The sequence below is a fragment of the Silene latifolia genome, chromosome 1 (genome assembly GCF_048544455.1).
Source record: "Silene latifolia isolate original U9 population chromosome 1, ASM4854445v1, whole genome shotgun sequence".
NCBI classification, from domain to species: Eukaryota; Viridiplantae; Streptophyta; class Magnoliopsida; order Caryophyllales; family Caryophyllaceae; genus Silene; species Silene latifolia.
The window spans coordinates 64,587,100-64,599,913 of NC_133526.1; the positions used below are offsets into that span (position 1 = coordinate 64,587,100).

Here is a 12,814-nt window from a genome sequence, read left to right on the forward strand (position 1 = left end):
TTGAGAACATGTTTGTATAATCTATTTTCATGAATCCCCTATTAACCCATGACACCCTAGTGCTTTTAATCAATTGTTTTCAACCCCTTTATTTGCTTTACTTACACCTTGTTGATTAGTTTAGACCACATCTCATCTCAAACCCAATTTGTGACACCCTTGGGATCCGACCTTTACTTACCTCTTTGCTAAGAGTAGTTTGTGAAGTTATAAATATTGTTTTGGTTGGTAGCTTTTGACGACGAGTTTTTAACCACACCAAAAATGGCGCTGTTGCCGGGGACGGTGTTCAATTGATTTGATTCTCGTTAATTGTTTTTAGTTGTGTCTTTCTTTACCTTGGGGAAGTTAATCTCCTCAAGGTTGTTCTAATTGTTTTCGAGTTGTTTGATATTTTGCATGACTAGGAGATCACAAGGTAATTTGTTACCTATTGATTTCGAGATTGAAAGGACCTTAACCAACAATAAAAGAGTTGGTAGAGGTACTTCAAGAGTTGTAGGTATTGGTGAGATTGTGGACATTCAACCAAATAACATTGAGTTTGTCAACCCTTTTGCAAGAGAAGGAGAGGATAATCCAGTTCAAAACCCACCACAAAATCAACCTACAATGCCTAAATGAAGGAGAACCTACCAGACGGTACTCCTACACCACCACATTTAACCGGTAATTTTATTGCCAAATCCGCATTCATACAATTAGTTGAGAGAAGTTAATTTGGAGGGATGCCTAGTGAAGACCCTCATTCACATATGGAGACTTTTTGTGACTATTGTGATGCAATTTCTCAAACCGGAGTTACTCAAGACCAAATCTAATGGGTATTGTTTCCTTTTTCTTTGATCGGTACCGCAAAGCAATGGTTGAAGAGCCTAGACAAGGCTACCCTTGGTATTGATTCATGGAAGAAGTTAGAACTTGCCTTCTATAAGAAATTATACCCTCTAGAGAAGACTAATATGTTAAGAGCCCAAATCACCGGGTTCAAGCAAAGGGATGAGGAATCATTATATGAAGCATGGGAGAGATTTAAGGACACTTGTCGTTCTTGTCCACACCATGGGCTTAGTGAGTGGTTCCTTGTGCAACAATTTTGGAACAGCTTATATGAAGACTCCCACAATGTTCTTAATATGGGATCCAATGGGATATTTACCGAAGTTGATGACAATCAAACATGGGCCAAAATCGAAGAGATGGCGGTTCATAATTCCCAATATAGTAGGCATCAAAAGGCCACAAGAGGAGGAAAGCATGAGGTAGATTTCATCACTCAATTGGGTGCCCAACTAAGTGCTTATATCGACACCATCAATTTGAAGTTTGAGAAGGCCATGGCTAAGCTTAATGAAGCTTCCAAATCACCTAAACAACATGTTAATGCTATGGTGGCATCATCCTCAATCCCAAGTAGAGTATGTGAAAGTTGTGGAACCTTGGGACATGATCAAAGCGAATGTAGGGTAACAAATGAACAAGTTAATGCTTTCCAAGCATACAAGAATGGCACCCCTTATTCCAACTACTATAATGAGAACACCAAATTCCATCCAAATATTTCATACAAAAGCCAAAATGTCCAAAACCCCCCAACAAACATACACCCCACCTCCAATGAGAAACCAAGCTCAAAGACCCCTTTTCAACCAAAGCCAAGGTTACCAAAATCAACCTTCCTACAACCAATCAAATGACCAAAGCTTTGACGTTCAAAAAGCGGTCCTCCAAATGCAAAAGAACCAACAAGAATTTTTCACCCAAATGCAAAAAGATAGCCAAGCTAAAGAGATCACCTTCAACAACATTCTTACCCACACCAAAATGTTAGAGACTCAAATGACTCAATTAGCATCTTCTAGCTCTCAAAGACAAAAGGGGCAATTACCGCCTCAAGGTAATCCCCCAAGACATGAGACGGTTAGTGCCATCCATTTGAGGAGTGGTACAAGATATGAGGAACCGAAGAGGCCAATTGACGAAGATATTGTGGATGTTAGTGACAAGCAAAGAGTTGTGGAGAACTCTAAGGAGGTAGATCCTACCACCAATGAAATTTCAAAGAAGAAGAATGAAGAGAAGGCTATGGAAAAAGAGCCTACTGTGATTGATATGGTCATTTCTGTACCAAAAATAAACCTAAATATAACTAACAGAAACTAGTGATAAGTAGGGTCGATCTCTACAGGGAGGCAAGGTATCTATCTGTAATCCGTCTATCTAAGTCACAAATGGGGTTTTTATATTTGATTTTCTAAACTACTAGAAGTCAAAGGGGAAGAGAAATAAAGTAAGAGCAGTAAAGGAAGAAAATGTGATAAAAGTGATCAAGTAAAAGAGAGTATGTCAGGATTTCGGTTCACCATGGCAGTTTATCGACTCAGTTGCAAATAGCCTAGACAATCTACTGTGAGAAGGATACAGGAAAGGTCCTTCCGGTCCACTTTTTATCCTAGATTTCCACTAACTTAACTTCCGTCCTCATTAGGGTAGTCTACTGTTCATTGCAGGTCTGTTCATTCCAATCTTCCGATCCAAGAACGAAATTAACCAGATTAATGTAATTTAGAAGCATGCATTCAACTAAATTGGTGTACAGTTATATTGCTATGGGACATATTCTCACAAGTAAACCATCTAATCTATTCGCTACATCGTCACAATCCTACCATGGATTCCCTTGTCCTAACATAGAAGAAATTAGCTACTCATACTACTAATGGTGTCAACAATAATAATAATGAGCATACTAATCAAAAGCATGATGAAATAACAATAAAATTGCATAAATGAAATTAGGGCAGAAATTAATGATAAGAGAAACAACGGATTAAAGCAATTAATAACAAGATTAAGATTAATAAAGAGAAGAGGGATTACAATCACAAGAATTCCGGCGTAAAGAATAACCCAAATCCGAGCAAAGAAATCCAAGAGCAAAGTTACAGTAGAAAGTTTAAGGGAAAGATTAAGAGAGTAAAGTGTATTAAGAGAAGTCTTAAAAGGTAAAAGAAGAAGTGTTTATTAACCTAGTTACGACTCCCTTATATAGGGAAGTGGAAATTAACAAAACTAAACCTATCACGGGATAAAAATCCCGAATATAATAGCTAAATACTCGATCGAGGACTTTTATATCACTCGATCGAGCAAATCCAAGCTAAAACCTCTCGATCGAGTACTTTAGGTACTCGATCGAACACTTATTAAATAGGCACTACTCGATCGAGTAGAAAAAGGAGTCGATCGAACACAATTGTACTCGATCGAGTACTTTCCAGCGCACAATTCCTGCTTCGCGCACTGAACTTCAAACGGCTGCCATTTCTTCGTTACTTGGGAAAACATGGCTTTCCGGTGGCGTTGGAACGCTAAGAGGACAAGCTTTCATCTCCAATTAGAATCACCTAAAAATCGGTTGTAGAACTCGAGATATGACTCTTCAAAGTAGGCACTAGTAATTTGAAGTTCTTCCTTTGCTCGCCTAGCTAACTTACTTCTTTGCGCATCTCAAAATAGTAGTTTACAAGCTCTGACTCAACTCATCTCATAAATGCATGCATAGGGACATGTTTTAGGCTTGATTATGCTCCTTTCCGGTTCATACCTGCAAATAATACAAGAGAAACCAAAGTAGACAATTCGGGGGACATTTGTAGCTAAACACTACACAAAATGCATAGAAATGCGTGCAAATAAAGTACGAAATACCTATATAAAATGCATGCATCAAATCTCCCCAAACCAAACCTTTGCTTGTCCCTAAGCAAATTAAATGCAAACTAATGGAACGGAAATGAAAACTCAGAGCTAGCTATGAAAACAGCCATTCAAACATGTAAAATACTTGTTAAACTCACATAATTAACCATACACATAAGAACGGCGTAAAGTTTTAGACTTTGAGACGTAAACGAGTGAAAAATCAAGTAAAAGGCGAAATATCGACTCATTGTAGAGTAACCTATCACCGTTATCTTAACTTTCTTCAATCTTCGAGAGAATGGTCTATTATGAACGAGTTTCCTTCTGGGTCCTCAAAGTCTTCACCTTAAAAGATGAAGGAAGATATAAGGAGAACAATGGTGCAAGAATTAAGAGGAATGGTGAAGAAATAGAGCCGGGATCTGAGCAACAAGGTAACGAAAAAGGCGTTTTTTAGCACATCTTCTTGTTCGAAAGATACAGCTGAAATTCTTTGTTTTATTTGTTGTTTGTGGGGGTATTTCCAGAAAAATGAGAATGGAGGAAAGTGGCAATTGTATTGGTTCGCAAGATGAGATAGAGTAGCCCAATTATTATTATTTTGGTTGGGTGCCAAAATTGAGGGGTGTGTTGTCGACAAGGGATAGGTCGAGAGTAGATAGGTCTAGTCTCACATGTGAACATGTGACGGTTCTTTGCTAGACTGAAGTTAAGACGGGAATTATTATAAGTGCTGTCATTATCATTATCCGACCAAAAATATGTGTACATAAATTCTTATATAAATTATGTCTCAAGAATATAATTTAATAATACGTATTTTTATATAAAAGAGCTTTTACATATTATTTTTATAAAAATCGGGTTTGAAATAAAATTAATTAAATTGAACAATTCAAAAATATAGAATAAAGTGATTAAACGGTTTAATAAGTTTTAAATGTCAAAACGGGAAATTCACGGGTGTTACAGAAATTAAACGTGATAACAGAAATGAAAATAAAAACAAGATGCAGACACAAATATTGATGCATAACCTCCCCAAACCAAACCGTACAATGCCCTCATTGTACCCAAAACAGGGAAAAGAAATGCAAACTAAAAAGGAGAGAGAGTGTAGATGCGGAAAACATACAAGATAACGCGAAGAAGGGACTTCCCCAAACCAGCCAGCAACATGGGAGGTCACAGCTAGCGGCTTTAGAGCAGCTAAGTTGCGAACAGAATGCAAGAGTACCTGCAAGTTCGCAACTAGCAACAGCACAAAGTACTGCCAAAGCAAAGAGGGCTAAAATGTTCACAGTCTATAGCCGAGTAGGCTAATTATTAAGGCACCCAACAAAACTAAATTGTTTTAAAAAAACAACTAAATAGTTTGAACTCCGGGTTGCCTCCCGGACAGCCCTAATTTCAGATAGGTCCCAGCTCGACCTTCTTTTGTCAACCAGCAACACAAAGCAATCGCCCACTACTAGGCCTCTGACTGGAAGCATTAACTTCAGCAATCGTCAAGTCTGCTTCCGGCCTCCACAGCATGGCAATGGAAGAACAGCAGCTTCTACAATCATCGGGATCCCAATCTCTAACGTCGGCACGCAGCAACTTCCTAGACGGCATAGCATCCTCAAAACCTCCTCCAGGGTCATCTATCTGGGTAGTTCCAGACTTCAACTTGAGAGCACCCCTCTCACCTCCCGGGTCCTCGAGCCTGTCAAGACCTGTAAAAAGAGAAACAAAGTAATGTTCCTCCAATTTGCTCCCAAACTGGGGCGGAGGTGTTATAATAGCAGCAATATGTGACTCATAAGGAATATCAGATGGTATCTCCACGGACTCTATAGGAGGGGTAGCATCACAAGGCATGACTCGTATGGGTACCCTACATGCATTAGACTTGGTAAAAACCAAATCCGCTCCTCCTACCTGAAAGGTAAGTGTCTTAGCCCCGATATCTATAATTGCACCAGCAGTGCGCAAAAATGGTCTTCCCAAAATAATGGGAGTGTGACGGTCTTCGGCTATATCTAAAACAACAAAATCAACGGGAATAATGAATTTCCCGATCCTGACAGGTACATCATCCAGAACTCCTTTAGGCCGTGATAAAGAACGGTCGGCCATCTGTACAGTAATGCTAGTATGCTTAAACTTAGTCAAACCTAATCTCTTAGCAAGAGACAAAGGTAACACATTGACACTAGCACCAAGGTCACATAAAGCATTGTCGATTAATTGGGTCCCTATATGACATGGTATGTAAAAACTACCTGGGTTAAACAACTTAGGAGGGGTCCCAGTTTGAAGAAGTGTGCTGCACTCTTCAGTCATGGCTACAGTCTCAATAACACTAGCATCCCTCTCACAACATACAGTCTGCTTAATAAATTTAGCATACGAGGGTACCTGGGCCATAAGCTCATTATAATGCTCACCGATGTTAAGAACCCATATAAGATCTAGGAATCCGCGGTGCGGCAACAACCTTCGTGGAAAAGGAACTTGAATAGGATAGGCTTTGACCGTATTCTCCTTTTTATCGTCATTAGAAATAGGCATTATTGACGTATCAGTGCTGTCCATAGCTAGGCAATTCGATCGAGGTAGCACAGTACTCAATCGAGAGCTTTCTTCACTCATATTGCTCGATGGAACAGTCACAGGGACTGTTCGATCAAGATCTTCTTCTTCAGCAGTGCTCGATCGAACAAACTTTGTGACTGTTCGATCGAGGTTCTCCTTCCCAGCAGTGATCGGTCGAACAGTATGTGTGTCTGTTCGATCGAGATAATCCCTTCCAGCTTCGTTCGATCGACCTACAGCAGTGTGTCGATCGAACACATTCCCTCCATATTCTCTCGATCGAGCACTGGCATGGTCTCGATCGAGCTCTTTACTTATATCAGCTCTTGAATTGACGCAATAAGCTTCTGGAACAATGGAATTAACCCTTGTATATTCAATATCGGCGCTAATAGGCGAATTGGGTACCTCATAAGACGAGATGCCCTCGGTATAAACTACATATACCATTTCATGTTGCCCATACGCTTGCTCGGCAGCTATTTGATTTAGCTGAGTTTGTAGCTTCTTTATACGGATGTCAGTTTCCGCATAAGACTTCTGCGTCGTTAATGAAAATGCCTCTATCATTGACTTCAGTTCAGCAAGCTCAACTTTTTCGATCAACCCATTTACTTGGGCCTGCAACTTCTCAAGACGGATGTCTTGAGCTTTGGATTTTTTCACACTCAAAACCAAGATATTTGCAATTGGGAACAATTTCTCAAACCCATCATTCTTTTCAGCAGGAGGGATGTGTTGCGGTGGGTTAGCATAACATGGATGTTGAAGACCTTGTTGTTGCAGCGGTTGTGGTGGCACCGATATAAGAGGAGCAAAACTTTGGTGACTTCCACAACCCCAAGACTCTTTCCTCTTCCAATTGTCAGTTCTGACGGTTGGAGCTTCAAAACGGGCTATAAGTTGGGAGACGGACGTCATCTTGGCTAAAGAATCGAAGGTACTCAAGCCTTCCCTTCGATAATCTTTCTCTGAAATCTGTCTAATAGACCTGTAGACCTATCAAAACAGCACTAAAGAAAAAGATAAGACAAACGAAAATAAACAGATAAATGAAAATAAACAGATAAAGAGGCCAATTGCCTCCCCGGCAACGGCGCCAAAATTTGATAAGGTTGTTTCTGTACCAAAAATAAACCTAAATATAACTAACAGAAGCTAGTGATAAGTAGGGTCGATCTCCACAGGGAGGCAAGGTATCTATCTTTAATCCGTCTATCTAAGTCACAAATGGGGTTTTTATATTTGATTTACTAAACTACTGGAAGTCAAAGGGTAAGAGAAATAAAGAAAGAGAAGTAAAGGAAGAAAATGTGATAAAAGTGATCAAGTAAAAGAGAGTATGTCAGGATTTTGGTTCACCATGGCAGTTTATCGTCTCAGTTGCAAATAGCCTAGACAATCTATTGTGAGAAGGATACAGGAATGGTCCTTCCGGTCCACTTTCTATCCTAGATTTCCGCTAACGTAACTTCCGTCCTCATTAAGGTAGTCTATTGTTCATAGCAGGTCTGTTCATTCCAATCTTCCGATCCAAGAACGAAATTAACCAGATTAATGTAAGTTAGAAGCATGCATTCAACTAAATTGGTGTACAGTTATATTGCTATGGGACAGATTCTCACAAGTAAACCATCTAGTCTATTCGCTACATCGTCACAATCCTACCATGGATTCCCTTGTCCTAACATAGAAGAAATTAGCTACTCATACTACTAATGGTGTCAACAATAATAATAATGAGCATACTAATCAAAAGCATGATGAAATAACAATAAAATTGCATAAATGAAATTAGGGCAGAAATTAATGATAAGAGAAACAACGGATTAAAGCAATTAATAACAAGATTAAGATTAATAAAGAGAAGAGGGATTACAATCACAAGAATTCCGGCGTAAAGAACAACCCAAATCCGAGCAAAGAAATCCAAGAGCAAAGTTACAGTAGAAAGTTTAAGGAAAAGATTAAGAGAGTAAAGTGTATTAAGAGAAGTCTTAAAAGGTAAAAGAAGAAGTGTTTATTAACCTAGTTACGACTCCCTTATATAGGGAAGTGATAATTAACAAAACTAAACCTATCACGGGATAAAAATCCCGAATATAATAGCTAAATACTCGATCGAGGACTTTTATATCACTCGATCGAGCAAATCCAATCTAAAACCTCTCGATCGAGTACTTTAGGTACTCGATCGAACACTTATTAAATAGGCACTACTCGATCGAGTAGAAAAAGGAGTCGATCGAACACAATTGTAATCGATCGAGTACTTTCCAGCGCACAATTCCTGCTTCGCGCACTGAATTTCAAACGGCTGCCATTTCTTCGTTACTTGGGAAAATAGGGCGTTTCCGGTGGCGTTGGAAAGCTAAGAGGACAAGCTTTCATCTCCAATTATAATTACCTGAACATCTGTGGAATAACTCGAGATATGACTCTTCAAACTAGGCACTAGTAATTTGATGTTCTTCCTTTGCTCGCCTAGCTAACATACTTCTTTGCGCATCTCAAAATAGTAGTTTCCAAGGTTCGACTCAAGTAATCTCCTAAATTCATGCATAGGGACATGTTTTAGGCTTGATTATGCTCCTTTCCGGTTCATACCTGCAAATAATATAAGAGAAACCAAAGTAGACAATTCGGGGGACATTTGTAGCTAAACACTACACAAAATGCATAGAAATGCGTGCAAATAAAGTACGAAATACCTATATAAAATGCACGCATCAGTGATTAGACTTCCATTCCCAAGTCGCCAAGCTAAGCCTAAGCTTGATGACCAACTTGGAAAGTCTCAATCCCATTCACGGAATCGATCAATCATGTGAGTAGTGCTATTGTTCAAGGGAGTTCCCCTCCAAAGCTCAAACATCCGGGAAGTTTTTCTATTCCATGTACCATTGGCGACACTACAATCAACAAAGCGTTATATGATCTTGGAGCAAGTGTAAGTGTCATGCCATACTCGGTATGTAAGAGGCTAGAAATGGGAGAGCTCAAATGCACCAACATCCCTCTTCAAATGGCGGATCGATCAATAAAGATACCTTTAGGGGTATGGGAGGATGTGCCCGTGAGAATTGGCAAATTCTTCATCCCGGTAGACTTTGTCATTGTAGACATGGAAGAGGACTCCAACATTCCTATCATTTTAGGAAGACCTTTCTTGCATACCTCCGGAGCAGTAATCGATGTGAAACATGGAGAACTCACACTCGAGGTAGGGGACGAGACAATCACTTTCAATCATGACAAAACAATGAGAGCTCCCCGACTACACGAGCCATGTTTCATGGTCGATCAATATAGCCGAGAAAGTGATAGGAAGAAGTTAGAATCTCTATGCAAATATCAAACCATGGGTAAAGAAACACCACCTATATGGAAGAAGAAAGTGGATGACCTTCAAGTAGCTCTATTCGGAGAGCAAGGAATTTTCAACAACAATGAGAGTTTGAATAGCTCACCCATCATGACAAGTAACGAAGAAGGCCTCATTGGCCAAGATAACAAGAATGATGAGTTGCCCTTATCAACTCATGATATCATTGGGGAACAAGCTAGTGAAGTTTGCGGTCTATGGGCGATGAATTTGAGGGATTGGTCAATCCTTATATTGGAAACGCTATGACTTTAGACCAAGGCTTTGTGGATCCTTGTCATCACTTTGACTTTGATGACTACAACAATAAAGAGAACAATGTGCAAAGGTCTACCCAAGACCTATATCATAAAAATGAGCAAGCCTTTGACTACTTCTAAAAGGTGTTGAGCAACATCAACAACACCTTGGCTTTGCCGCCTTGACATCTCATCCAAGATGAGAGTTTGGTGGAGTCCTCCCTAAATTACCATTTATAAATATTCTAACCCCTTAACTCGCATTTTATTTCCTTTATTGCAACTTTGTCATTTTTGGATTTGCATTTTTGTGCTTTGATCAAGATTTTTTATATGAGAGCAAGTGAGGGAGGTATTTTAACGTGTTTTGACGTGTGGTGTTTGATCAAGTGTGGGGATGGCAAATGCCTAGGCTAACCAAGCCTTTGTAGTGCACCCACAACATTTAACAAAGGAAAAGAAGAAAGAATGACATGGGAAAAAGAATCCCCACGAGCGGACCTGAGCTCGTGGGAGCTAGAAAGGATCCGAGCGTCCCCATGAGAATCCGAGCGTCCCCAGCTTGCATCCGAGCGTCCTGGCCTAAGGACGCGGGTCCTGAGAATGTTTGAATTGAAGAAAACGCCCTGTAAGAAAATCTGAGCAGATCATCCTCGTGACGCTCGTCCCCATCTTTAGGACGCTCATCTTGGCATCAATCCGCGCGTCCTGAGAAGACTCCCAGTCTATGAAATAACGTTGTAAGGATATCCGCACGTCCCCAGGTGAATCCGAGCGTCCCAGATAGAATCCGCTCGAGCTGAGGAAGATCCGCGCGTCTTGGCACTGGTATGAAATTTCAGGATGTCCTGTAAGATGATCCGCGCGTCCCTAGTCTGATCCGAGCGTCCCTTGCTGCTACTTAAGCAAAACACAGGACTTCCCTTCTTTATTCCCAATTCATTTCTATCTTTTACAAACACAAACACATACCTTTTCTCCCACTTAAACCCTCAATCAACCCATTCAAAAACACCAATTTCTCAACAAAATTCACCACCATTCAAACAAAACTTGCTCAAAACAAGATTAAATTACTCCTTTATCAACAAAAGACCATCTAAACATCAAATTCCTCACAAATTGAATCAATTTTCTAGGGTTTGGGCAAAACTTCGAAAATCCTAAATTGATTGAGGAATTGATTGAAGTTTGAGGAAGCAAGGAACATTCAAGCTAAATCTTGGTTTGTTGATACCAATTTGAGAAGGAGAACAAAATGGCACGGACCAAAGGCGGAACCAAGGCACCCAAGACTCCAAATTTATCAAAAAGACAACAAGCTCTTCTTGCATCTAAGGCTATGGTAGTGACACAACCAAGGGTGTAAATCCAAGAAATCGCAACTCCTATTGAGGAAGCTACCACACCTACTCCGGTTATAGAACAATTGCCAAATTTTCCGGAGGTAACTTTCTTAACCGATGCTCATAGGAATGCATTTTTATCCCTTACTAGAAAGACTATTGTGGCTATCAAGTTTATATATCAAGACACTTTCGAAAAATTGGGTATGCTTGAGCGAACTAGAACATTTTTCGAGTCCATGAGGTTGTTAGCCCTCTTTGAAATGGAAGAATTGACATACCCTTCATTAACCTTAGAGTTCATAAGCTCCTTGAAGGTGTCTAAGATAGAGACTCGACATTATGTTGAATTCCGTCTTGAGAACAAGAGTAGAAACATGACTATGAGTGAGTTGGTAATGTGTTTCGTCTTTTACAATATCATCATTATGAGAAGAAGCCTTTATAATATGATGCCGCATCCCTTTGGAAAGATATTACCGGTCGAAAATTTAACTCTTTCCGGGAGTGTCATGCTTTATATGTTCATCATCTGTGCATAAGAGTATGGCACAAGTTTGTGGGCAATACCTTGATTGCTAGAAAAGGCACCAATCACTTCACCGAACTTGATTTTGTCTACCTTGAGTCCTACATGAATATCAATGGAAAGTTCACCAAAAATTACAATATTCTTCAACTATTGCATGATCGGTGGCTTGAGATTGATAATGGGAAAGACGGAGCGGCCTTCATTGTAAACGGCAGCTTAGTAACAAGGCTAGCTAAGCACTTTAACCCAAATTTCAACAAAGATAACACATACAAACCGGTTAAAGGGAGCAACCTCCTTGATATGAGCACTATGATCAACAAATTCCATTGGGTCAAGAATGACAATCTTGACAACAAATATGTGTGGCTCATCAAAGAAGCTAAGTCCTTTGCCTTGCCTAGAAACATTTGTTGTCTCTCTGTCTGTAGACTAAACTACCTATTGCCCGTCTCCGAGGAAGCCGAAGTGATAATTAAGCAACATAGGGAACCAATTGCAAAGCCCTCCTCCTCCACCATTGTGACTCCACCATACCCCTATGCCTACCAAGAATTTAAACCGAGTGGCTCTAATGTCGTTGTAACACCCCGCGCCTTTCTTATATTTTAAATAAACTTTTAAGTAATTTTTATTAAATAATTATTATTTAAAACTTATTTTTTTTTTATATAATATCGCCGTAGTCGTATAACGGAGATAATAGTGTTGATTCTAATAATAATATTCTCCGTCTTGAATTATAGTAGGTTTGAGACGGAAATTCTAGTAGAAACCAACTTATTTTGAGTTATTGGGCTTATCATGACTCATGGGCTTTTTCCTTCTCTTTTCTCTACACAAAACCCCAACTAAACCCTCACAACTTCATCTCCCTCACTTCCAATTTCTGAAATTTCCCAACAAACACACCACCATTGTTGAACCATCTCCACTCAACCCTAAAATCATTATATCTCACTCAATTCTTCACCAATCTTGTTCCTTTTCGCGCCACTCTCTTCCTTTTCTCATTTCCCTTCTTTCT

General features: G+C 39.7%; 1 pseudogene; it reads right to left on the reverse strand.

Annotated features, from left to right (window-relative positions):
- Positions 1–970: 970 nt before the first annotated feature.
- Positions 971–1,069, reverse strand: LOC141620610 (small nucleolar RNA R71; annotated as a pseudogene).
- Between the last annotated feature and the right edge of the window lie 11,745 nt (positions 1,070–12,814).